The 27,202-nt window shown below is 39.0% G+C and overlaps 1 protein-coding gene and 1 long non-coding RNA gene across 2 annotated transcripts in view; both read right to left on the bottom strand.

Annotated features, from left to right (window-relative positions):
• LOC139127107 (myosin-6-like) overlaps window positions 1–27,202 on the bottom strand; it is a 176,268-nt gene that overhangs the window by 20,804 nt on the left and 128,262 nt on the right. The window lies entirely within an intron of this gene.
• LOC139127204 (uncharacterized) lies at window positions 19,242–26,233 on the bottom strand. Its single transcript, XR_011550956.1, has 3 exons — window positions 26,084–26,233; window positions 20,857–21,036; window positions 19,242–19,690 (listed from the first exon to the last, which is right to left on the bottom strand). It is a non-coding gene; the product is annotated as an uncharacterized lncRNA (long non-coding RNA).

The following is a 27,202-nucleotide window of genomic DNA, read 5'->3' as shown; positions in this document are numbered from 1 at the left end:
ATTGGTATGATTGCGATTATATAATGCAATTAAAATATTATGCAAAGATTCTGAGATAGAAAACATGCAATATCAAACATTTATTGATATTTTTTGTAAATATTTCGGAATGATGGACTAATCCGATCACATATGAGGAACGGCATGCTGTAAATTATCATAAATTACATAACACCAGATTTGAGATGCAATCATCAGCAAAAAATTTGATTGAAAGAAATATTGTGCCTTTTAAGTTTGGAAAGGGGTACGGGTGATGGCGCGTCTTATCTATTACATCATCGTACTTGATCTGATATATATTGAGTTCACCTTCAAATCTCTCAAAAACACAGATATCATCGATAGCCCACTTTAATTAACACGGGACTTTAACACAAAACACTGAGAAATATCACCTAAATTAGATCTTCAATATCGCCTGTACGATCAGAATGACGAGATGTATGAATCTCGCTGGCTTTGTGATGATGAATGGAATGTTTGCTGATTGCAACACGCGTAGCTTAGAGGTATTTTTGCAGATGGGAGAAGAATAAATTGGCCTCAGTATATTGTGCCAGGAATGTAAATAATAACATATCATAGCTTGGTCTAGCTTCACTGTCATAGCTTTGCTGATTTTTTCACATGTTTTTAGATGTTGTGTCTTTTCTGAGAATTACCTATTAAGGCTGATTTTGATAATAATCTTTACGGCCCTGATACGGCTTTTGCAGCCCCAGGTTGTACCGCGGAAGTGCCTGAGCGTGTGAGGGCCCGTACACCGTACGACCAAGGGCCGCAAAAGCCGTATCAGGGCCGTAAAGGTTTTATCATATACCTTATGGAATGATAAATATGTAGTTTACATAATATTCAACATTTTAGGAGATAAAAATGCGTGCGATATCAAAAATTCATCGCCAATTGTGTCAGTTTTTCATAAATATGGTAGCCACTTCCTGTCGCGTATTGACATACATAATGACATCATTTGTTTACCTGCAGAATTCTAGAACGCGCAAAGCAACATCGATACTATTACGTGACCAACAGAGATCAAGGCTGAAATCGAGGTGTAAGAAGGACAAAAGCATGATGTCAATTTATTGTAATTTATACTGAACAAGCACGCACTTAGTATACACAGGATTTCACTAGAATTTAGAAATAAAAGCCAGTGTCACCTGCATGGCTCCACTGTCGCTACGCGCAACTACAATCTGAGCACTGGCTTTGTGTACGAATGGAACATTTGTGGATAGCAACGTGTGTAGTAACCAGAATCGAGATAGTTCAGAAATGCATGCAATTGCTTATATTTGGGCACCGGGCCGGGGTGTGATACGTAAAAAAATGCACGGATCTGAGGGCGCTTTCTCCCAAAGCTTTACACAGGCACGTGAATGTAGGTATATGATAATGTTACGTGCAGAGGATACGAACAAAAGGGTGAACTCAGCAGTTTACGTTTAAACAAAATTTATTACAAAAATAAAACTAATTGCTATGTCAGGGATAAAACACAAACTTTAAAAGTGTACAGACTACTTATCTCAGCTGGGACGGCAAAGCTCCAGTCTCAGAGTTGTAACAGTCAGTCGGATGAATGAATAGTCCTTTGGCTTGCAGGCTTGAAGTTGCACAAAGTCCACAGTATAAATCCAGCGTTGGCAGTGAAGGTCTTGAAAAGTCTCGAGAATGACTACTGCTGGAGTTTAGTAACACACAAGAGACACGATCCAAAAGTCTGACTGGAAGCTGTGCACGTCCCCTTTTTATACACATGTGCTTACATAAGAGCATATAAGAACAGTCTAGAACTTTTATTGACATGCTAATTACTGTTCTAAAATTATCTCTCTTACACAACTAATTAAATTTCTAGAACATTCCAAACATGACTAATTGAATTCAAGGTTGTGAGGTCATTAAGGGCAGTGACCTTGAGAATGTTCTAGACTAATTGAACTCAGGTCATGATGAGTGTGGGGGAAATGACCTACATAACACACCCCCTCTTCAAAAAAAGAAAATTTTTCAAAGAAAAATCTTTCTTTTACAAATGTAATCTTGAAAAAGATTTAAGTACTCAAATTTTTTTTTTTACTCTAAAGTAAAATTTCTTGAAAGTGAACAACAATAAACTCTAAATACGAGAGAGACAGTAAACTTCAAAATGCTGTAAAGGTAATATCAAAGATAAACACTCTTTTTCAATTGTAGAGTAGTTTCTCTGGGATTTGTTAATTTGCTAAATTTGTTAAAAATAGCAAACAGGATGATCTGTCCCATGACTATCCTCTTGCAATTTGGTATTGGAAAACTCGAAATGGCACTGAACTTGGCATAAAATATGCATGGCAAAGTCCGGTTATTTTTATTGAGTTCGGCAAATACTTGGCTTCCTCCTGGAGATATTCCGCTTTCGCAGGGTTCAGTCCGTCTGGATGTTGTTCCACTGAATTACTGTCGCAGACATCTTTGTTGTGATAGATGACATTTGTCCACGTTGGAACATCTTGAAACAAATGTTCATGGATTGGTTCTTTCAGCTGTTGTTGTTGTTCTGGCTGGAGGTGTGCCAACTTTGTAGACTCCAGCTTCTCCAGGATTTCTGAGTTCTGAAGCTTGACCGAGCCCAGCTTTGAGTTTAGAGTATTTTCAATCAAGTCAGTTTCAGTATCACTATCTTCATAATGGTTTGAACTGACTGCACTGACAGGCTTTGTTTTAGTAGGATTATCCCTATCCAAATATGGCTTAAGCATATTTATGTGACATAGCTGTTTTTGTTTTCGCCTGTCAGGTGTTATTATGATGTAATTTAAATCACTCAATTTCTTATCAATTAGATATGGCCCAAAGTAACGAGCATGGAGTGGTTTGCCAGGAACTGGAAGTAGAACAAGAACTTTTTGACCTGGTTCAAACTTCCGTTTTGAGGTGTTTTTATCGTATTTGATTTCCATTGACTGCTGAGATGACTCAAGATTTTCTCTGGCTAATTCACATGCTTTAGAGAGTTTTGTTCGAAAATCTGACACATATTGTAAAATATTCAGACAATCATCATCGTCTGATAGGAATTTCTCTTTAACGAGCTTAAGTGGGCCACGGACTGTATGTCCAAATACAAGCTCAAATGGGCTAAAACCAAGAGACTCCTGAATTGACTCTCTAACAGCAAAGAGCAGAAAATGAATTCCTTCATCCCACTGCTTCTCTGTGTCAAAACAGTAGGTCCTAATCATGTTTTTCAAAGTTTGATGAAATCGCTCAAGAGCACCCTGACTTTCTGGATGATAGGCGGATGACCTATACTGTTTAATGGCTAGCTGATCCATTACTTGTTGAAAAATACCAGACATAAAGTTGGAGCCTTGATCGGACTGGACACATTTAGGGAGGCCAAATAAAGTGAAAAATTTGACTAAAGCTTTCACTATAGTCTTTGTCTTTATGTTTCTCAGTGGTATGGCTTCTGGGAACCGAGTTGATGTACACATAAATGTCAACATGTACTCATTTCCTGATCTTGTTTTTGGTAGGGGCCCAACACAGTCTATTAGTATCCTACTAAATGGTTCTTGAAATGCAGGAATTGGCTGTAAAGGGGCCTTTGGAATGGTCTGATTCGGCTTTCCTACCAGTTGACATGTGTGACAAGTTTTACAGAAATGTGCTACATCCTGCCTGAGATTAGGCCAATAAAAGTGACTGAGAATTTTATGATAAGTTTTCCTGACTCCTAAGTGACCAGCCCAGGGGGTTTCATGGGCCAGGCGCAATATTTCAGCGCGATAGGGCTTTAGAACCACAATTTGATGTTTTATAGCCCAATCGTCATCAACTAAAACATCTGGAGGTCTCCATTTACGCATGAGAATACCAGATTTTGTATAATAGGAAACAGAGCTATCTGAAGTTTTACCTTCATCATCTACCCTGTCAAACAAAGACAAAATATTCTGGTCTTTGTGTTGTTCTGCAATGAGATTTGATCAAGAAAATGTCTGACTTTGGTCAGCAGAAGTTTTACTGGAAGTTTCAAATCCACGAGGGATAACGGAATGATTCGTGTCAAACACCTGACTGAGAAGGTGTCATTTAAGTCAACATCTGTGACATTATTTTTGAGAGTATTTTGATTCTCGGAAGTTTTCTTTGACATGGCTCGAGTAATAGCACATGAAGGAAATAAATCGGGTATCTCTTGTTCAATTGGCTCTGGATCCTGATCTAAACTAGGATTATCAGTCACAAGTGGATTAGTAATGACCTTGTCCCCAGCAAGGTCGTTTCCAAGAAGAAGGTGAATCCCTTCAAAAGGCAAAAAAAGGCCTAATACCTAAAGTCACAGGTCCAGAAACAAAGTCCGAAGACAAATAGACATTATGGAGAGGAACAGGAATAAAGTCATTGCAATCTACCCCCTTAATAAGAACTTTAGAACCTGAAAATGACTTTTCAGAAAACGGCAGGGTATCTGCCAACAAAAGAGACTGGGAAGCCCCAGTATCTCTTAAAATTTTGACAGGGTAGCGGAAGAGAAATCACTAGAAAGTGATATAAAACCATCATGAATACCCATAATGCTATCTTGAGAAGAATTGACCTTGACCTCATTAATTGGGGATAAGAGGGGTTTAACCTCAGAAAATGTGTTGCACACATTATTAGACTCTAATTGAGTTGATGAAGAAATAAAGCCAGTGGGCTTAGATCCACTTTGACCACTTTGACCTTCACGTTTTCTTTTCAATTTGAAACAATCTGACATTAAATGGCCGTCTTTCTTACAATAATTACAAGAAAGTGTACCAAACTGTTTGTCAGAAGGAGATTGAGACTTGGGATCTGATGATGTGGGAGTGTTACTTGGATTCTGTGAACTGTTGTCATTTGATTTCCTACTCTCCTTTGAGAAATTCTTAGATGAAAAGGAGGAGTTAAATTTACCTGCATTGTTTCTGTATGAAAAGGACTGGGATGGTTTGCTGAGAAATGAAGATTTGTGGGTCAATGAATAATCATCGGCCAAACGTGCAGCAACCTCTAATGTATCTGCCTTTTGTTCATTGATAAACGTCTTGATGTCACTCCGGATGCACCTTTTAAATTCCTCAATCAAAACAAGCTGTCGTAATTTGTCATAATTCTGACTGACCTTTTCAGAAGAACACCAACGATCAAACAGTTGTTCTTTTGTTCGAGCAAATTCAACATAGGTTTGATCTTTCACCTTCTCACAATCCCTAAATTTCTGACGGTAAGCTTCAGGCACCAACTCATAGCCCTTGAGAATTAATTCCTTCACAGAATCATAATTTGAAGCCTGCTCTACTGACAACTGAATGTAAATTTCTCTGGCTTTACCCACCAAAGCACTCTGCAAAAGCATAGACCAGGACTCCTTAGGCCAATTCAGACTCTGAGCAATTTTCTCAAAATGAAGGAAATATTTATCAACATCCTTTTCTTGGAAAGGGGGAACTAACCTGAAATGCTTAGTGATGTCAAAATTGCCTGAAGGGAAGAATTTTCCTGACTGTCCAAGCTCTAAACGTTTCATTTCTAATCTTTCCTGCCTATCTTTCTCTCTCTGTCTTTCTTCCATTTGCAACTTTTCACGTGCCAAATCTGCCTGTATTTCTAATTCTAATTTTTTGAGTTCAAAGGAAGACTCAGGCTCATAATCTTTTAAGGCGGATTCCTCAAAATGGCCTGAATTAACTAAATGTTTTGCAATCTTGAACTGTATTTCTCGCTTGCGCATAGATCTTTTGACATCTACTTTAAGGAAATTTGCCAGTGCTATGAGGTTGTCTTTTCTGAGGGAATCAAATGTGTCCTGATCAAGGTCATCCATAAATTCGTCTGGCTTGAATTCCGCCATGATTGAATTTCACTGAGTTAACAGTATACAGTAGTTTTGAAAAAGGCAGGCAAAATGTTGTCAAACGGCTCAAAATGTTCGCCTCCCGGACGAGCCCCCAATTTTGATACGTGCAGAGGATACGAACAAAAGGGTGAACTCAGCAGTTTACGTTTAAACAAAATTTATTACAAAAATAAAACTAATTGCTAAGTCAGGGATACAGTACAAGCTTTAAAAGTGTACAGACTACTTATCTCAGCTGGGACGGCAAAGCTCCAGTCTCAGAGTTGTAACAGTCAGTCGGATGAATGAACAGTCCTTCGGCTTGCAGGCTTGTAGTTGCACAAAGTCCACAGTATAAATCCAGCGTTGGCAGTGAAGGTCTTGGAAAGTCTTGAGAATGACTACTGCTGGAGTTTAGTAACACACAAGAGACACGATCCCAAAAGTCTGACTGGAAGCTGTGCACGTCCCCTTTTTATACACATGTGCTTACTAAGAGCATATAAGAACAGTCTAGAACTTTTATTGACATGCTAATTACTGTTCTAAAATTATCTCTCTTACACAACTAATTAAATTTCTAGAACATTCCAAACATGACTAATTGAATTCAAGGTTGTGAGGTCATTAAGGGCAGTGACCTTGAGAATGTTCTAGACTAATTGAACTCAGGTCATGATGAGTATGGGGGGAAATGACCTACATAACAATAAATACATGTAGTATTCTCTACAGGTGTTGTAACAATTTAATCTACTAAGCTTGTTCTATCTGGCTGCGATTATCATCAGGTGTGTGTAAAGTTCAAATTACTGATAACTTGGTTTCTGTGATAAGCAATCTCCTTTCATAGAAATTAACAGAAATCTGGTAATTCATCATGACGGGACACTCCCATCTAAAAAACAGAGCAAAAAAAATACCGGACTCATGGGCCAGAAAGATGAGTATTTTCATCCAATTAAAATTGTTTGCCATATAAGCTGTTTACAATGTATGCGATTAGAGATAGCGATAAGTGATTGTGTGGGGCAAAGCTCAACATTTTACTCCTACAGACAATCATTTGCCCTTGTTGTTGACTCAGTGTTATGTAATATCTGATAGAACTACTTAAGATTGCATATTATCAGTGCAGAAAGGGGACTAAAAATGCTCTGTTTTTTAAATGCAAGTGTCCTGTAATATGTATTCAGTTAATCTCATATCAGTCAAACACAATGATCATATCTTCTCCCAAACAGATAATTCAGAATGCTTGATTGTCATCAGTCATCAAACAAATAATACAATCAAATTGAAATAAGATGTGAACAGATAGATGAGGTCAAAGGTTACCTGAGGTCATGATTGCCATTATGGTAGCAAATATATCGCTTGGTGTCTGCTTAGCTTGCCCTTTTAGCTCACATTTGGTATATCAATGTGAGGTTATCCTATAAGTTGAAGTTGGTGGCGTATGTATGTACTGGTATGTATGTGTGTATGTATAGTATGTCCGTCAACATCAAAACTCACAAACCACTGCACTTTTCAACCTGGTATTTGGTGTGTTGATGCATCCTGGCCTACCGTATAGATGGGGTTTTGTTCAAATGAAGTTTGCATTGCCAAAATCATGCAAATGAGCTTACAATAGGTGAAAAGAGTCAAGAATTAATAACTCAAGAACCACTGTTTTGATTGCTTTGGAAATTTGTGTGCTTGTACCGTAGGTGAACTTTATACAGTTTTATGAATGAATTATGAATTATCCTGGATCCAAATTTCTCATCAGTTCTTGTATATCTTACATAGAAAAGTTGCAAAAATTGGTCTGCAATGAAAAAATTTACCTGAGCTTTGTTTTCTGGATCAAATTTTACTACAAATTGATACCAAATATGACAAAATTATGCTCACAGCCTTTGGAACTGTCTCACAACATATCCTGGGTTGGTGTGGGTCATTTAAGGTCACAAACAGAGAAAGTAACCTAAAATATACAAATTGAGGGTTTCCAAACACTTTGAGCAGAAAATTTATCTAATAACATCCCTCGGGACTTTGTACCAAATTACAAAGCTATCAAACAAGTAATTTGAGAACCTGTTTTCTTGACCAAAAATGACAATATTGTCTTAAAAATACAAATTTGTATATTTCATGACAATTTCTACATATCTTACTATTGCCATCTCTGTACGTCTGTGTACCAAATATAAAAGCTGTCTGTCCAGGGGTTTTAAAAAGAAAATACTGTATAAGATTTTTAGACCAAAAATGACAAAATTGCTCCAAAATAGTAATTTTCCCAATTTTGTCATAATTTCAAAAAATTAGAAGAGTTACAACCCTCGCAAAGACCAAACCAAAATTGAGAGCGATTGGGCTGGTGGTTTCAGAGAAGAAGAACTTTGTAAGCACACACCGCTACACAGGATATGGTGTTAAAAGAATTTAATTAGCGACAGTGGAAAAATACAAAGCAGTGATAACCTAACTACGGAAAAATACAATGTCAAGCAAAACTACGAAAGTAAAAATCTAGGCAAAAACCATTTCAAAACTAAGCACAAAATAACTCAAAGATTGGGTGAGGGGTCTCTGCCAGTCTGCTTCCTGGGCAAAGGTTTGGGTTGCAAAGTTGTGTTTGCAGACCTTTGGAAAGCCGAAAGTGAAAGTGGTTCCACCGGGCCGGTGGAGATCACCTTCTTGAGTGGGGGTACATGCAATGGACGGCCCATGGTGGGAAGCAGACTAGTGGAACCAAGGAGGAGATGGGGTTGGTGGCGGGATAGCTTGGCAGACAGCCTGATGGTCTAGAATGAATGAACTTGGACAAGAAGCTTGCAGCAAGGATTAGGTCAAGTGCCGTGCGCAAGAAAGATGGTACATGTAGCTAGATAGCAGATGCTAAGTGTCTACGTCAGCAGATGAGTAGATAGATAACCAGTATAAGATGTCTACTTCAGCAATGCAAAGTGACTTCAGGACATGTTGTTCTGCAGGCAGCCTACTCCGTGGACTTACAAACTGGATTTGTGTTAACACACAATTCCTTATTTTGTAAGCACACACCGCTACACAGGATATGGTGTTAAAAGAATTTAATTAGCGACAGTGGAAAAATACAAAGCAGTGATAACCTAACTACGGAAAAATACAATGTCAAGCAAAACTACGAAAGTAAAAATCTAGGCAAAAACCATTTCAAAACTAAGCACAAAATAACTCAAAGATTGGGTGAGGGTTCCCCGCCAGTCTGCTTCCTGGGCAAAGGTTTGGGTTGCAAAGTTGTGTTTGCAGACCTTTGGAAAGCCGAAAGTGAAAGTGGTTCCACCGGGCCGGTGGAGATCACCTTCTTGAGTGGGGGGTACATGCAATGGACGGCCCAAGCGGAGGACAGTCAAACAGACTGGACGGAGAGACTCCCATGAAAGTGTATGTATGAGTGTATGTTTGTAGGAAGTATGGGTTGGTGACGCTCGAAACCAAGTTGACTCGCTTGGTTGGAGATGAAAGTATGGGACTCGCGGCCCGAGGGCTGCAGCACAACTCGGGGGGAGTTGTGGGCTCCCGGCCCGAGGGGCTGCAGCACGGCTCGGGGGGAGTTGTGGGCTCATGGCCCGAGGGGCTGCAGCACGGCTCGGGGGAGTTGTGATCTGGGGGACAGGTGCCCCTGTGCGGCCCCAGCATGAGGGTGCAATGATGTTTGGTGCTTGTGCAATGGGGGTGACGCTCGAGACCAAGTTGACTCGCTTGGTTCGAGATGAGAGTATGGGATAAGAGCCCCGAGGGGCGGCAGCACGGCTCGGGGGGAGTTATGGGCTCACGGCCCGAGGGGCTGCAGCTGGGGGACAGGTGCCCCTGTGCGGCCCCAGCATGAGGGGTGCAATGGCGGCTGGTGCGTGTGTAATGAAAGTATGGGATACGAGCCCCGAGGGGCGGCAGCACGGATCGGGGGGAGCTATGGGCTCCCGGCCCGAGGAGCTGCAGCTGGGGGGACAGGTGCCCCTGTGCGGCCCCAGCATGAGGGGTGAAATGTGGGTGAAGCTCAATGGACTCCGGTCCCGAGGGGCTGGCAGCACGGCTCGGGGGGAGCAATGATCTGGGGGGACAGGTGCCCCTGTGCGGCCCCAGCATGAAGTGGTGATGTGGGTGGCAGGTGGCCCTGCATGGTCCCGACAGGTCCGAAATGTGGTGTACGTGCGAAACCAAAAAGAAAGTGGCTACCGAGTGGCTAGTGTCTCTACAAAAGGCCCTATGGCATAGTCATTGATTGAGATGCGTGACGCAGAAGGCTTTCTGGTGTCCGAATATAAGTACGGTAACAGTCACTGGACCACCTGCCGAGAGTTTGAATAAGGTGGTCTGGAAGGTGGGCGTGTGCGGCCGTGGTGGCTGCCCCAATGCGAAATGAATGTCCAGCGTACAGGTGGGGCTGGAAGCCAAGGCGCGAAAGTAAGGAACTGAGTAGCACAGTGAATGTCTCGCGGTTTAGCGGTACTCTTTCTGGAAGGATGAAGAGGGGTTGATGAGCTTGAAAGCATCGACAATGTCAGTCTTGCACAGCCATGCTCCTCGGCCCGCCCTTTGGATGGCTGCAATGGCATCGTCTATCTTTACGCAGGAGAGCGAAAAATCCTGTTTGTCGATGAAGTCATTGACGCTGGGTGTGTCTTCATTGTTGTGAGGAGATGACAAATCGACGATTAGGCGTTTTTTGGCTGAGTATTTCTTTTCTGTGATACATAGCGCGCTACAGCGATAATTGGCGTATGGTGGTGTGGTGAAAGGGCCGATAAGATAGCCCTTTTGCAGTTCGGAGTTAATTTGGTGCGACACAAAATCCGGGTCTTGTCGGGCTGAGAGAAGGTTGCGACAGATGAGCGATGAGGAAAGTTGACAGCGTAGGCCTGTGTTAAATCCTTCAGAAAGTCCTGTAAGCAGGTACTTGACGAATCCTTTGTCGGGGTGATTTGAAAGTTCGGAGGCGAGGGTGCCAATATTAATTGGTGTTGATGGTGCACAAGTGTCAGCGTTAAATGTGGATGGCGTATCGTGCAGTCAGGCTCTGTTAGCTTGGTCTTTAGGTCAACATTTTCCTTGAGCTGATGAGTGATCGGATGAGTAGCATACCAAACACACGTGGGAAAAACCACAGTTACTTCGTTTGCAACCAGGCTGGGAGTTGAAGTTATTGCAGATTTCCTTACCCTGGTAGGTGACGCGTCTTCTCCTGCTTCTATCGACGGTTGATGAAGGCGATTGAAACCTTATGGGATTGCTGTTTGGTCTCTTACTCTCAAGGTACGGGCAGACTTCGGTGGTATGCACTGCGCTATTGCAGACGTTGCAAAGGTTGGCCTTGAGACCGGAGAATGTCGAGGTGTAGATGAGCGAATCGCGAACTCTCCAGTCTACTTTGATGCCATGATTTCACAGGAGTGCGGCCGCCTTGGCAGAAAAGTCGCGGTGGTATTCGTAGAAGGCGAAACCGCTGAAACGTTTTGACATGCCAACGATGTCCGTGTTGTATGCATCAAGTTCTGTTCGACGATTAGGGAATGCCTCACACATGACGTTTTTATAGACGGTGAAAGCTTGAATGAATTCAGTAATGGTGAGAGGTCTATTTACTCTGCCGTCCTGGAGAGGTTTCAGAGACAGGTTCGTTGCCGATGATGATATGTCGTTAGCCATCGTGGTAATTGTAGCCGGGTATGAGTAAGCAGGCAAGATTGATATCCTTACCTGAAAGAATATCGTGGCGAATAGCAGATGAAACCAGTTTGACGTTTGGCAGTCTTTCGGATGGTATACCGCGGCCCTGGAGGAGGTTGTTGGGAGAAAAGTTCGAGGCAAGCGCGACCGTGTTTACCCCTGGGTTGGTCGCTTGAACGGGCGGATCATGAGCTGCCTGGGCGCCGCCATCTTGGTTCTGCTGGGGGCTACTGTTGTTGCCGGAAGTAAAGGCTTCTCCCCGCAGGTGAGAGGGCGTTGTTGCAATAGATTTGCTAGGTTGGCCATGTTGGCGGCCATGTTGGCCATCGAAGTCTGCAGGGCGGAAAACATTTCCATTGTCACGACTCCCGATTGAGGTGGTACTTGACTTGTTGATACTGGAGTTTCGCTTTGCGGTATGGTAACGGCAGCTGATTGAGGTTGTGGGAGACCGTGGGCAGCCGTCGCTACGGTGGCTGGTGCAGTTGGAGCAGTCTGACCTTGTTCGGCAGCAGGGAGGTCAGGAGTGGACGACGCCCCTTGCGTCCCTGATCGAGCACGGGTCACTGGACAAACGTACGGCGTTACGCGCGGCGTAGACTTCTTGGTTCGTTTTCGAGGAGGCATTGTCGGCGCTGTGGTCCGGTAGACTCGGCAATGAAAGGAGACCGGGAGTGACTAGAAACGAGCAGCAGGGAGTGTTGTAATAGCTTGGCAGACAGCCTGATGGCCTAGAATGAATGAACTTGGACAAGAAGCTTGCAGCAAGGTTTAGGTCAAGTGCCGTGCGCAAGAAAGATGGTAGCTAGATAGCAGATGCTAAGTGTTTACATCAGCAGATGAGTAGATAGATAACCAGTATAAGATGTCTACCTCAGCAATGCAAAGTGACTTCAGGACATGTTGTTCTGCAGGCAGCCTAGCTCCGTGGACTTACAAACTAAATTTGTGTTAACACACAATTCCTTATTTTTATTTAAAATGAGAAAAATATCCCAAAAATTCTGCAAAAATACAAAATTCAAGATATCTAACAATATTCATAATTCATCCATAAAGTGATTTTGATCAACCTTAGGAACCTGTATACCAATTATCAAATCAGATTAGTAGTTTTGGGATAAAAAAAAATTTTGACCAAAAATTCAGAAAATTGCCCAAAAATTACAAATCTGAAAATCCAGTTCAATTTGTATAAACTTGACTGAGGTCATCACGAGGAACATGTATACAAATTTTCAAAGCAATCAGATGAGTGGTTTCAGAGAAAAAAGATTTTTTGACTAAAAACTGAAAAAAATACCCCCAAAATACCGTAGAAACATGCAAATTTCATCCGACCTACTTTATAATACCTAAAGGAACCTGCATGCCAAGTTTCACCCTATCTGATCAACGGTTACAGAGTTTGAGCAATTTGCAGGGTTTTCCTTTTTTTCACCTTATTTGCATATTTTTGACACTGACAAGTTCATTAGAACAAATTCACATCTCCACCCCTAGGTGCACCTGTACAGCAAATACTAAGACAGTAGGTGCTGCGGTTTATGGGTTTTTGACGTGGACAGACATACATACTGGTACATACATACATAGGTACATGCATATACATACATACAGACATGCAAATGGATGCAAATGAACTGATTCAGCTTATACGATAACCTCACGTTGGTATACCAAATGTGAGCTAAAAATGATATTCTGATTACTAACTTATTTGCATATCCAATGAATTTGTGCAATAGATATAAATTTATACCTAAATATAATTATGCTGATATTTTGGTTGCTATAATTTGCTCATAATTTTCTAATTTGCATATTTAATGATTGTCACTAATTAATGTTTCAAGGCTGGCTTCAATTTATCTTGTGCTCAAATATGGATAAGAGTAACATATCAAAATCAGCTCATTTCCGTATTAAAGCCCCAATAGCTGCAAATGTTTAATTAAGCGATCTCAAAACATCCTCAGTTTCCATGAGTATTCTTTGAAGAAGACCCATTAAAGACTGCAAAAGTGTATAACACTGCCATTAGTGTCAAAGTGGCATGTAAATTCAAAGATTTTACATCATTTTTGATTTTCCGCTATTTTCAAAAACTAATCATATGACAGAAAACATAGGGCCAAAGTCCCTGAAGCTACTATAGACATGGATACAAAATTAAGTATTTCCTGACTGTATGAAATTATCTCACTTAGGTCATCCTAGGGACTTGTAAACCAAATATTAAAGCTGTCTGACCAGCGGTTTTGAAAGAACAAGCAACTCAACAGTTGACAGAGCTCTGCTGTGTTATGTAGAGAATAACCTTTTGTGACACATGTATTGATGAAGAAGGTGGATATCTTTGATTAACATTGTAAGTGAGTTCTGTTGAATAAGTTGAGACTGTACATACTCAGAGAAAGCACACTGAAGAGACAAATGTTTGAAACTTAAGAAGTTCAAGGTCATCAAAAGCATTATAAGGAATCATGTAACTTTCATTGCACTGTTTACACAGATTGCATAATTGCTATAAATAGCACATGAGGAATCTTACAGCCCAGCTTTACCATAAAAACCCTATCACTTTGACCACTCTTTTAATTGACCACTCTATTTTTTTCCTCAAAAAGTAATTTTATTTTATCCTTACCAAGTCAACCATAAATGGAAATTAGAACTTTCTCTATCTCTATCTCTATTGACTATTTTGAGCAATTTCTTTTAGATAACATACAAGGCACAATAAATGACGGTTCAGAATATGTCAAAGTTGGGATTCAGGAAAGTTGCCTTTACATGTTTTAATCCTCCAAGATGGTAAGCATTTCACTATGAACTGTCAAAAAAGTTGAACTTTCTGATAATTCTACACTAAAATTATTTTGGCTTTGATGATTTCCTAATTAATTCAATTATTTAAAATCATATTAATTATTTTTTTCTGGGTGAATTGATAGGGTTTATATAGTACAAGAATTATATACAATGTAAGTCAAATTTTGACCAAAAATGACAAAAAAATTCCTTAAAAATACACATTTGCATATTTCATCACAATTTGAACAAATCTAAGTTGGGTTACCCCTAGGAACCTGTATACCAAATAACAAAGCTGTCTGACCAGCGGTTATGAAGAAGAAGATTTTTTACCAAAAACACCTTTTTTGGCATTAATTTGCCTATTTTCAACAATATCAAAAAATTAAAAAAACTAGTTTCTCAAAATCATATTTTTCATCTACACAACAAATATCAAATCAGTAAGTACTGCGGTTCTCAAAATATTTGAGTGGACGGACGCCTCACAAACGGACATACATACATACATACATACATACATACATACAGACTGACGACGGACGCCGGACGGATACCCATCCAAATAGCTTCTATAGACTATAGTCTATAGTAGCTAAAAATAAAGATTACAACAACAAAATGTTGATCATCGTGTGTTGTGCTTTCAAGTAAATGGTATCACGCTTGTTTCTGGTATGATCACGATGTGTTTATGCAGGAAATACTGTGTTTTGTATTTTCCCAAGAGGGCGCCGTTTTATGTATGCGGCACCCGTTTATTATTCAGCCTGTTAAAACATGTAAGCGTGATCCAAATCCGCGAACAGTAATACTTCAATACATGTCCTTCAGTAAGCACATTTAAATGAACCAACTGTGGTTTGAATATAAAATCATGAAAATAATGCATAAAATTAGCAGCTATTGGGGCTTTAAATGTATTACTTCATTATAATATGGATCAAAACTGAACGCACTGAAGGTTTTTTTATTTATAGACGTCAATTCAATCCTTAGGAATGTATCTTATAAATTGTGGCAGGGACGAATAAAGTCAAGCAGTCTTTCAAGGTCAGCTGTGTCATTGCTATATACAAACAAGTGACCTAGTGGCCGATATAGCTCCGCTGTGTTATGTAGAGAATAATTTTTTTGACACGTATTGATGAAGAAGGTGGAAATCTTTGATAGCTCATTTCAGTGGCTTGACGGGAAAGGCAAAAATAGCTGCAAAAATACAAAATTGTAGATTTCGTCATAATTAAAATCAAATTTTCTGACCAAAAATGGCAAAAAATGCCCCCAAAAAAGGACAATTGCAGATTTCATCATGTTTTCAATAAATCACATTTAGTTCATCTGTAGGAACCTGCATACAAAAAAACCAAAGCTATCAGATCAGTTCTTTTTGAGAAACATTTTTTTTTATCAAAATTTACAAAAATTGCCCCAAAAAATTCAAACTTGCAGATTTCATCATATTTTCAATATACAACATTAACTTAATCTGTGGAAGTATGTATACAAAATTTCAAAGTTATCAGAAGTGTAATTTGGGAGAAAGACTTTTTGACCAAAATGGCAAAAATACCGTCTAAGACACTATGTGCTCACATTCGGTTTGAATTGGTCCATTCGAGAAATATTTAAACCAGGAAAAACAAGAATGACAAAAGCAAATGAGGTCTCCAACTTAGGTACTGGAGGTCATCTTTAGGAACATGCATATCAACTTCTATAGCAATGGGAGAAGCAGATCCCAAATATATAAGCAAATGTCAACACAAAAAAAAGAGAAGGCTTGATTAAAAGAAAAGGTGAGAGTGGGCAAAAAATGCACAAGGGATCTGGTAAAAAGTAATGCTACTTCATCAATCTTCTAGACCCTACCCCTCCTGAATATCAAATGTTCCACCCCTTGGTATTACATAAGACCAAATGACAGGAAGTACATTTACAACCTTGGAGATTTTTTAATTAATGCCATGAGTGTTATCATTCTAATGTAAACAGCACTTAAGTTAGTTACAGATAGTGAAATGCCTTCCAATGTTGGCATTGATTACAACATCTGGAATTATCGTGGATCCAAATTTCTCATCAGTTCTTGTAAGTTTCACATAGAAAAGTTGCAAAAATTGGTCAAAAATGAAAAAATCACCTCAGCTTTGATTTCTGGATCAAATTTTCCTACAAATTGATACCAAATATGACAAAATTATGTTCACAGCCTTCAAAATTGTCTCACAACGTATCCTGGGTTGGTGTAGGTCATTTAAGGTCACAAACTGAGAAAATTACCTAAAATATACCTTTGGGGTCTCCCAACACTTTGAGCAGAAAATTTATCTGATAACATCTTTCGGGACTTTATACCAAATTACAAAGCTATCAAACAAGGGACTTTATACTAAATTACAAAGTCATCAAACAAGTAATGTTGAGATAAAGTTTTCTTGACCAAAAATGACAATATGTCTTAAAAATACAATTTTGTATATTTCAGAACAATTTCCACATATCTAACTATTGTCATCTCTGTACGTCTGTGTACCAAATATGAAAGCTGTCTGTCCAGGGGTTTTAAAAAGGAAATAATGTTTACGATTTTTTGAGCAAAAATGACAAAATTGCTCCAAAATAGTAATTTTCCAATTTTGTCATAATTTCAACAAATTAGAAGAGTTACACCCTTGCAAAGAGACAACCCAAATTTGAAAGCGATTGGACTGGCGGTTTCAGAGAAGAAGATTTTTACTGAAAATGAGAAAAATCACAAAATAATTCAGCAAAAATACAAAATTAAGGATATCTTCACAATATTCATAAAACTGTATAAGGTTTGCCTAAGGTACTTGCACACAAATTTTCAAAGCAATCAAAAAAGCGGTTCTTGAGTTATTAAATCTTAACCATTTTCACATTTTGTAAGTCATTTGCATAATTTTGGCAATGCAGACTTCATTTGAACAAAATCCCATCTATAGCCCAGGATGCATCCACACACCAAATACCAAGCTGAAACGTGCAGCGGTTTGCGTGTTTTTGATGTTGACGGACATACTGTACGTACATACATACATACATACATACATACATACATACATACATACATACACACATACATACAGACGCCATCGACTTCAGCCTATACGATAAACTCACATTGGTATAACCAAATGTGAGCTAAAAATTGCCTTTAAAAAACAAAATTTCAGATTTCATCATAATTTCAATATATCATATTTTTAGTTCATGTACCGGTACAAACCTGTATACGAATTCCAAATCTATTAAATCAGTGCTTTTGTTTTGAGAAAAACATTTTTTGAACAAAAATGGCAAAAATTACCCGAAAAATACAAAAACTGAAGATTTCATCTGAATTTGAATTCGTCACATCTTGCCCGTACCTATAAACCTGTATACCAAATATCATAGCTGTCAGACAAGTGGTTTTGATGGAAAAAATTTATTGACAAAAATTACAAATATTGCATTAAAAATACAAATTTGCATATTTCTGCTCGATAACCTTTGCACCAAATATCAAAGCCATCTTTTCTTTTGAAGAAGATTTTTAAAGATTTTGTTTGACCAAAAATGACAAACATTGCCTTAAAAATACAACCATGCAAATTTCACCACAATTTTCAACAAATCTAACTGAAGTTATCCTAAGTAGACAACATATCAAATTTCAAAGCAATCAGACGTGCGGTTTCAGAGAAAATTTTTTTTTACCAAAAAAGCAAAAATCCCCCAAAAGTACAAATATGCAAATTTCACCACGATTTGGACAAACTTAAGTGAGGGCACCCCAAGTGAACACAATATCAAATTTCAAAGCAATCACACTTGTGGCTTCAGGGGAGAAGGCAATTGTTGCGTACAACTGACAACGGACAGATGGACGGACGGAAGAACAATGGCTACGGAGAATGACGGAAATAAGCCTATTTGATAAGCTCTGCGTCGCTGACAGCGGAGCAAAAAAGTTGAACTAACTTGTTTGTTATTGTAACTGTGTGATCATTGTTATTTCGTCTTTGTAATGAAAAGAAGACAATACACAGTTTAAGTAGATTCAAGCAAATAGAATAAAATCAAGAACATATCATACCTTAGTTGTTACTTGGCTGATTTGCCAAAAGGATGAAGTGTCCAGGTCTGGACTTAGCACAGAATGAAGTGTCCAAGTCTTGACTTAGCACAGGATGAAGTGTCCAGGTCTTGACTTAGCACAGGATGAAGTGTCCAGGTCTTGACTTAGCACAGGATGAAGTGTCCAGGTCTTGACTTAGCACAGGATGAAGTGTCCAGGTCTTGACTTAGCACAGGATGAAGTGTCCAGGTCTGACTTAGCACAGGATGAAGTGTCCAGGTCTGACTTTGCACAGGATGAAGTGTCCAGGTCTTGACTTAGCACAGGATGAAGTGTTCAGGCTTGACTTAGCACAGGATGAAGTGTCTAGGTCTTGACTTAGCACAGGATGAAGTGTCCAGGTCTTGACTTAGCACAGGATGAAGTGTCCAGGTCTTGACATAGCACAGGATGAAGTGTCCAAGTCTTGACTTAGCACAGGATGAAGTGTCCAGGTCTTGACTTAGCACAGGATGAAGTGTCTAGGTCTTGACTTAGCACAGGATGAAGTGTCAAGGTCTTGAATTGGCACAGGATGAAATGTCCAGGTCTTGACTTAGCACAGGATGAAGTGTCTAGGTCTTGACTTAGCACAGGATGAAGTGTCCAGGTCTTGACTTAGCACAGGATGAAGTGTCCAGGTCTTGACTTAGCACAGGATGAAGTGTCCAAGTCTTGACTTAGCACAGGATGAAGTGTCCTAGGTCTTGACTTAGCACAGGATGAAGTGTCCAGGTCTTGACTTAGCATAGGATGAAGTGTCCAAGTCTTGACTTAGCACAGGATGAAGTGTCCAGGTCTTGACATAGCACAGGATGAAGTGTCCAAGTCTTGACTTAGCACAGGATGAAGTGTCCAGGTCTTGACTTAGCACAGGATGAAGTGTCCAGGTCTTGACTTAGCACAGGATGAAGTGTCCAGGTCTTGACTTAGCACAGGATGAAGTGTCCAGGTCTTGACTTAGCACAGGATGAAGTGTCCAAGTCTTGACTTAGCACAGGATGAAGTGTCCAGGTCTTGACTTAGCACAGGATGAAGTGTCCAGGTCTTGACTTAGCACAGGATGAAGTGTCCAGGTCTTGACTTAGCACAGGATGAAGTGTCCAGGTCTTGACTTAGCACAGGATGAAGTGTCCAGGTCGTGACTTAAAATGCCGATGCATCCAGCATTATGGCTGAAAATGTACAGAGAAGAAGTTATAGGGAAAAATCATCAATTATATCATTGATACCCATACTGCACTCAATGTTACCAGTGATATTGATAAATGCAACTATCAGCTTGTCTGAAATGGTAGAAGAGTTCACCTTTATTGACTGCAAGGTGGCTGTAACAATCACCAGTCACATGGTGACTTTGCATACATAGTGGCATATCATTTATTAAAAGAATTTCAGAATTCCTTGTCAGTGTTTGACAGACACGTTCAAATTACCAGATCATTGTTATAACATGTCAATTGAGACATATGTGAAAAGGTTATGTACTGTAACATTACCATTATTAATGTTACAGTACCAGTTTTAATGAAAAGTTCAGAATCCCCTGTCAATAGAATTTGCACAGTGTTTGGCAGACACGTTCAAATTAATTTGTTATACCGTAACACGTCAACAGATACGGTGAAAAGTTAAGCCGAGGTGATGTGTATAACGAAAACCATTACTCAGTAGCTGGTGTACCGGTTATTTTGTGTGCTGCTTCATATATACAAATTTCAGTCCAGTTTCTTTAAATCAAAACAGGCGAATAAAAATATACAACATGATTATGTTCATTATGTATGAGAAAATTATAATGTACTCAATGTGTATATAATTAAAGTGGGTATTACAATTGTGAAATTGTAAATATCACACTTACTGTTTTATGCTGTCAGATAAATTTACTCTCCTTAATGCCAGCTTTCACTTCATATCACATTAGCTAATTTGAATGTACTCATTGTTCTGATCACTTCAAATATCTCATATTGTGTGAAACGTGAACCAGATTCAGAATTTCAGAGACACTTTGATTATCAGCAATCGGTAATCGTACAGTTTTTGTACAAAATTTCCCTTCCTGGCAATCTGTAGTGGGTTTTAATCACGCTGAAGATATTGTGCTGCTACTCCAGATTCTGAGCCAAAGTTTACTTTAAGAATGATTTCAAATATGAGTTTAATAAAAATTATTTCAAAAGAGCAGACTAGCTCAAAATATGAGGAATATTTCACACATCACGTAACATTCAACAAGGAAGGCCAGAGAAATGTCTCTAACTACCTTAATTGTCTTTTCATGAAAATTTGGACAAAGTGTGACACATATGAAACTAGATTGACACCATTAACACACCTTGGTTGTGGATTCTATCATTAACATGAAGTAGACTGCTACAGATGTTTGACTTCTACTGAAGATTACTCTGGTAAAGCTTGGAGTAACAGAATGTTTTCTTGACTTTGATAAAATTAGACTCAGAACGTGTCCATAAAGTTGCTGTTTGCTACTTCCACATAGCTATGTCGTCATTACCTGTCACATGACTTATAAAAAAATTGTTGTGTTACTCTGTTGAAGTAGTACAGTGGGTTTAAAGGTCAGTTGCACCCATCATATGGTATATCATGGCGGTTGGTTGCTGACAAGCAGGCAATAAATAATTACTCATAGAAACAAACCCTTTGGAAACAAGCACTGTGGTGTCACAGTTTCACCTGATATTGTTTGTCTTCCATGATAGATAGTTAGTAAATACAATATTTCCAAAGTAGGAATGCACAGAACAGCTGGCATACAATTCAACTCAAAGTATACATACTAGCCAAAATTACAATTACCATCCATATTAAATGGTACTGTGCGGTTTTAAAATGTCAAACAATTTTGAATGCAGATCTACCGGTAGAGTGTTTGCAGGAAGTATTATAACTTCATTCTGCCTGTTTGGAAGACAATACTTGGCAATCTCCCAATTGATTACTCAAAAGTTCAGCAAGGGGTGTACAAATTCCACTGTTTAGAACACAACAATTTCAGTGTTAAAGGGACATTATTTGTATCTTTTCATATTTTTTTCATTTTTTCGATGACTGAAATCCCCGGTCAAATCAATAGGAGACCTAAATTGTGACTATGGACGGCTTCAAGGATATGTAAAACCACCTTCTTGCTCTTTACGGCAAGGTTCAATGTTGGTAAGGGCGTCCGCGCGATTTGAACCAACCGCCATGATTGAACCCCAGCACATGACCAATATTACTACGCATACGTCAACTATCAAAGTACAGCTAGAACGCTGAGCAGCCGTCACCTACACAGTAACTTCAGCACAATGCATATCGATGAGCTCACAGCGCATAAACAAATGCACGTCTCACAAACTACTGTCAAATAGTGAAATAAACAGGGCATTTGCTTGTAAGTTTGATTTTAGTATCGATGATACGGACTGTGAAACAAATAAAACCATAAACGCAATTGGGTAAATGGTAAAACTAAAACGATGTCAGATTGCTGTGGTGATAGTGAAACAGGTACAGAGTAGACTGCATTTTCTGTGCATTTGATCGTTAGCAAATCTTCGTCAACTTTTAAGATTTTTAGGGCATTTTCTTGCCATTACGTTGGTTCGTTTTACAAACACGACATGATCACTTGTTGAACTTGGAAACATCGCACTCGGACTGAACAGTGCACGGTGTAGCATCTGTGACATCGTGACACAGCGCCGAGCGGGAACTGTACTGTCGATTGATACTGCTCGCGATTGGAGTCACCTCTCGAAACACAAGATCTGTTCGAATGTTGTTATTCTCTATGCATCGTGTAATTATTTGTATCAGTTGCATCGCATTTCGAACCAAAAGTGAGTACATCGCAATGACAGTTGCCTAGACCCTATACGTCGCTTACGGCCTCCGTGCCTCCGACCCACTCCCAAAAGTGGGTTTTGCGTAAGTTTAGAAGCGCAGCTGAGCACATTGTGTACCTAGCCCTGCGTACAGGTCTGAGTGTTCCCGGAGATACGGCCTCCTCGTCGTATAACGCCGGGAACACAAAGACCTGTACGCAGGGCTAATCGTGTACCCAGGCGAGGCGGGTGTGCTCAAAAACGAAACTCAGTGCGAGTTTGGGATTAAAACTGGGTTGTTTTTGGTGGAGGAACTGCACGCCGCAACCGAGGTGCTGTCAGCGATTTGGCACAACCCTGCCACGCAGAGCTAGCTTTCCCCCAACAATGTACATGATGTACCGGTACGTGTCAGTCGCCAAAACAGCTTCAATCATAGACAGTAGAGGCCCCTCTGTTGTATATGCTTCAATTTCGCGATCACCTCGACAATAATGTGACTGTCTACTGAAGTTTATCCCTTCATTGTACTCTGTTTTGACATTTCTATTCCCACAAGCTTTGGGCAAGTCTACATATGGAGGTACAAACGAGACGAAAAAATAGGCCTTGTCCGAGTCGTCGGCTTCTTGCAGCTTGTAGGCATTTGAAATGCCCATTACAAAAATGTGCTCTGTAGCAGCAAAGAATGGTGTATCTAAGAGCAGGATTGGCTGTCAAGATCTCCATGAAAAACTGACCGTCAAAATGTAACTGAGCAAACGGCATCGGTAATAGGGAATCCCGAAACTGCTAAACTGCGCTCTCGACTTTCACTTCGTATGGTTTATTTTTTACACGCGGATGCTTATAGCGGCCTAGATAGCAGTTAGCAGTGTGGTCTGACCGCAGGTCAACGGTAGCCCACCATTGACTTTTGACCCAAGGTTTTTCTATACAGTGTACGCAAACGGGATGGAAGTTGTCTATGGTCGACCGTTCTTTAGACATCTTTCAATAAGTCGAACAACATTGTCAACTCCTCGTTTGCAACAATATAAGGTCAAAAGATACAAATAATGTCCCTTTAATTTAATCCTGTACTTTATTTTATGAACCCTAAAATCTTCATACTCATCTGATGGTATTTTATATGAATTATTTTGTAATTACTGATAATGTGAGTTCAATATCAGTTTAGAGAACAATGTTTCTCTTTCAAAAATAGTAGGGTAGTCTGAAAGAGAATCAAAATGCACAGGTATGGCAAAGTCTGCTGACTTTTGAGGTATATCTGTAAAATTTATCTGGGGTCACTGAGGTTGTGAATTAGCTGTTCCATATGTTTCACAGTTGGCAACATCCTCTTGTTTCTCATAATGGACATACATGTGTATTATATATATATACCAGTATATATGTTCCAAGCAGAGGAGAATATAGATGGTATGTTCTAGAAAATATAATGAATTAACATTTATCAAGGCAAAAGTCAATTCATTCATTCATATTTTGTATCAATCAATTTCAAAACTTCAAGAGTGCTCAGACTCATCAAAACAAAACAAGTATTACCATGTGAGAAACAACAGAATGTGAATCTTTTTCTCTTTCTTTTCTACAAACATTTCAGCGTACTATATCAAATAACATGGCATTCACATATGTTGTGGTACTGAGGTCTGATACGGAGGTCAAATTAGAGAGCTGCAAACTTGACAAAATTACTTTTAACAATTTATCATAACCTATATAGAGGCAGATGGTGTGTAGGTCTTCCTGCCAGACAATAAGTCACAGTGAATAGTAGAATTATATTAATAATTTAGTGCACTGACCATCTTCCATTGCAAGTGGAAGATTGACATCAATTTGAACAAGTATTCATACTAGTGATATTCTCATACTTTGTGAAATTCTTAGAATACTGACTACCGTGAATGTTAAATTAATTAATTTGTGTTTGCTAAATTAGTTCACTAAAGCCATTTTGTCCTTCTCTGTCACATGATTTACAACAAACAGATTGAGTTACTTTCTTTAAACAGTAAATAAATGGGTTTAAAGTTCAGTTTTGTTAACTGTAATGAGTGTTTGCTGTCTCACACCTAATAAATCATTAGCAGTAAATTCCTACATTTAACATGATCAATACTGAATATGTCAGTGCCAGGTAGATCTGCAATGTGGAGTATTTGTGATAAATCACTAGATTTTGTCAGTTACTGGAGTACCAGTATAGTGAATTCTAAATTCTATTTCATTTTTCCATAACAGATGGACAATGAATTTGTGATGTCAACCGTACCATCTTCCAAAGTACTGTATGTGAACCACTGGAATTGACCAGTGACCTTAATTGTTACACTGCAGATCAACAAGTAAGAAGATTTAGAACATTGTAGAAAAACAGCACCTGTGATCAATCTACAACAATAGAACAAGCCTATATCACTTTGCAATGAATATGAACTTATCTTAAATTTTGCCCTGATGTGCTCATTCAGAGAGGTCATTATACAGAGTTCAAAAGTTATAAAAAAGGGAATAAAAAAGTTATAAAAGTTATATTTGTTTGGAGGTTAGGGTTGACCACCAGATTTGCATTTTCGTAGTCAAAAGAAAAATTTGGGTTGCCAAAAAAATCAATCATTATCAGGATGTAATTCTTGTGGAGGTCAAGGTCCAAAGGGCTGGATAGTGGGCCGATATCTTGTTCTGGCACCATTCCACCGTATTTGTAGAGCTGGATGGTTGAAATCTTTCAGACAATGTCCTTTATTTACAACTCTTAAGTGTACCAGCCTGACTGCTAAAAACTTGGTTGGTCAAGATGGACCACCAAAAAATGAAACTGATGGATAATATGAGAAAATTGGTGATCTTTTCATGCATGACCACCAGATACACTTTTATACGGATCTCAGCTTGTATAAAAGGTCAAATAAGGAAGTCATTTCTTACTACAGCTGTATCAATTTGAAACTCTTTTTAAAAACTATCTACTGTTGATTGACCAATCAGAGTGCTCAATTCAGGGTGTTTTATTTACTCGTAAAGCCTTGGTCACCAAATTCCAGAAACGAATGACAGCGCCGTAGTAAGGTTCTGTCCAATCAAAAGTGAACATGTCATATTCTGTAGACATCTGGTACGTTTTAATATTCAAATTTGGTAACACAGCGGAAACCAGCTGCAACACAAAATCTGCTGTGCCCTAGGGCATTTATATAATGTGCCCTAGGGCATTTATAGGATGTTCCATTACATTGGACGGCTATTTCACAAATAAAGTTTTAATTCATATCCTAAACATGTTACATTGACAAAGGGGACGGTTGACGTAAACACATTGAAAACGAAAATATATCAGCTAGGGGCGATAGTTTTTAAGTCGGATAAAACCCTCATACTCGGGCTCTTCTGGTATATAAAGTCCAACCCTACGATAAAATGTCTCGGCCTGCGGCCTCGACATTTTATCGTTGGGTTGGACTTTATATACCAGAAGAGCCCTCGTACTCGGGCTTTATCCTATACATAAATATTATGATTGACTGTCATTGTTTTATATTTTCATGTACATTCAATGGGCTTAAAATAAAATTGTCATTAAATTGCATTTTTTGATGATTTTTGTCCATATATCTGAGTTTAAAAGCCACTTTGTGATTTGTTTAGGGAAGTTACATTAGGTGTGGCAAAACCGAGGCAAAATAAGTGTAAAGAATGAAAAGTAATTCAACATACTTAATTTATATTTCCCTGAGTAGGCTGATCATGTTGATTGATGACAGTGTTAATCCATATGTGTCGACTGATATCCATGTAGTTCATTACCATGTAGTTGTCAATTTTCTGAAAAAATTACAAGTCGTCACAAGGAAGTTTAGACCAACACGTAGTAACTTGTCATCAGGCAAGGTCAAAGGTCAAACAAGTGGCAACCATTTCATCATGGGGGAATCATGGTGAGAACAATGTAGTATATCTGAGTAAAATGAGTCTGTGAGAACCATAAGAATGTTATTAACTGAAACACAGACTCATTGTGCTGATATAAAGCCGGACTGCTTCACAATATTTGCCTTTGTATACATAATACTAATTGTCTTTGATTCATCTTGTTGAGAAGTACTATGGGTCTATAAGTGTGTATAGAAAGTTCATTTAAGGTCATTTTGTTGGCATTGTGCCTGAGTTTTACTTTGTGGCTTTACAAATGCCAGACATTTGAAAAGCCAGTAAGTTGAGGCATAGTATCATCCAGTGGGAAGTTAAACTATGGGAAGGCATCCAGGGATTAAATAATCTATTGGGTTTGAAGTTTAGGTGAAATTGTCACCGATGAGTCCCGGATATACACAATGTTGAACAAAGCTTTGTTCCACTCTTTGCTTTCAAGTCTCATTCATATGCAAAATTTGACCCAGATGTTAAAAAATAGCGTCAATGTCACTGGTCGCTCCCATATAGTTATCAAAACAAGCTAAAATCAAGCTAAAAGATTTTTTTATCACAAATAGAAACAATTCCCCCAATAAAATAAAATTATGCAAATTTCACCAGAATTTGATCAAATCTTACTGACGTCACCCGTAAAAACCTCTACACTAAGTTTCAACTCAATCGGACGTGTGGTTTCAGAGAAAAAAAAATTTTGATCAAAAATGAAAAAAATAGCGTCAATGACACTGTAGCTCCCATCCTGGACTATTTAGTGTTTGTTCTCTGGTCAGATATTTGAACATGTGTGAAAGGGATAAAGTGCATGAAGTGAAAATACTTAAATGAAATGTACTGGAGACAGTGAAATATGTTTAATGTAATTATTCAGAATATAAAATGGAAAAAATACAGAATGAGATA

This window comes from Ptychodera flava, unplaced genomic scaffold (genome assembly GCF_041260155.1).
Source record: "Ptychodera flava strain L36383 unplaced genomic scaffold, AS_Pfla_20210202 Scaffold_29__1_contigs__length_4469600_pilon, whole genome shotgun sequence".
NCBI classification, from domain to species: domain Eukaryota; kingdom Metazoa; phylum Hemichordata; class Enteropneusta; family Ptychoderidae; genus Ptychodera; species Ptychodera flava.
Note: the sequence above shows the minus strand (reverse complement) of the source record. Positions and strands in the feature narration are given on the sequence as shown.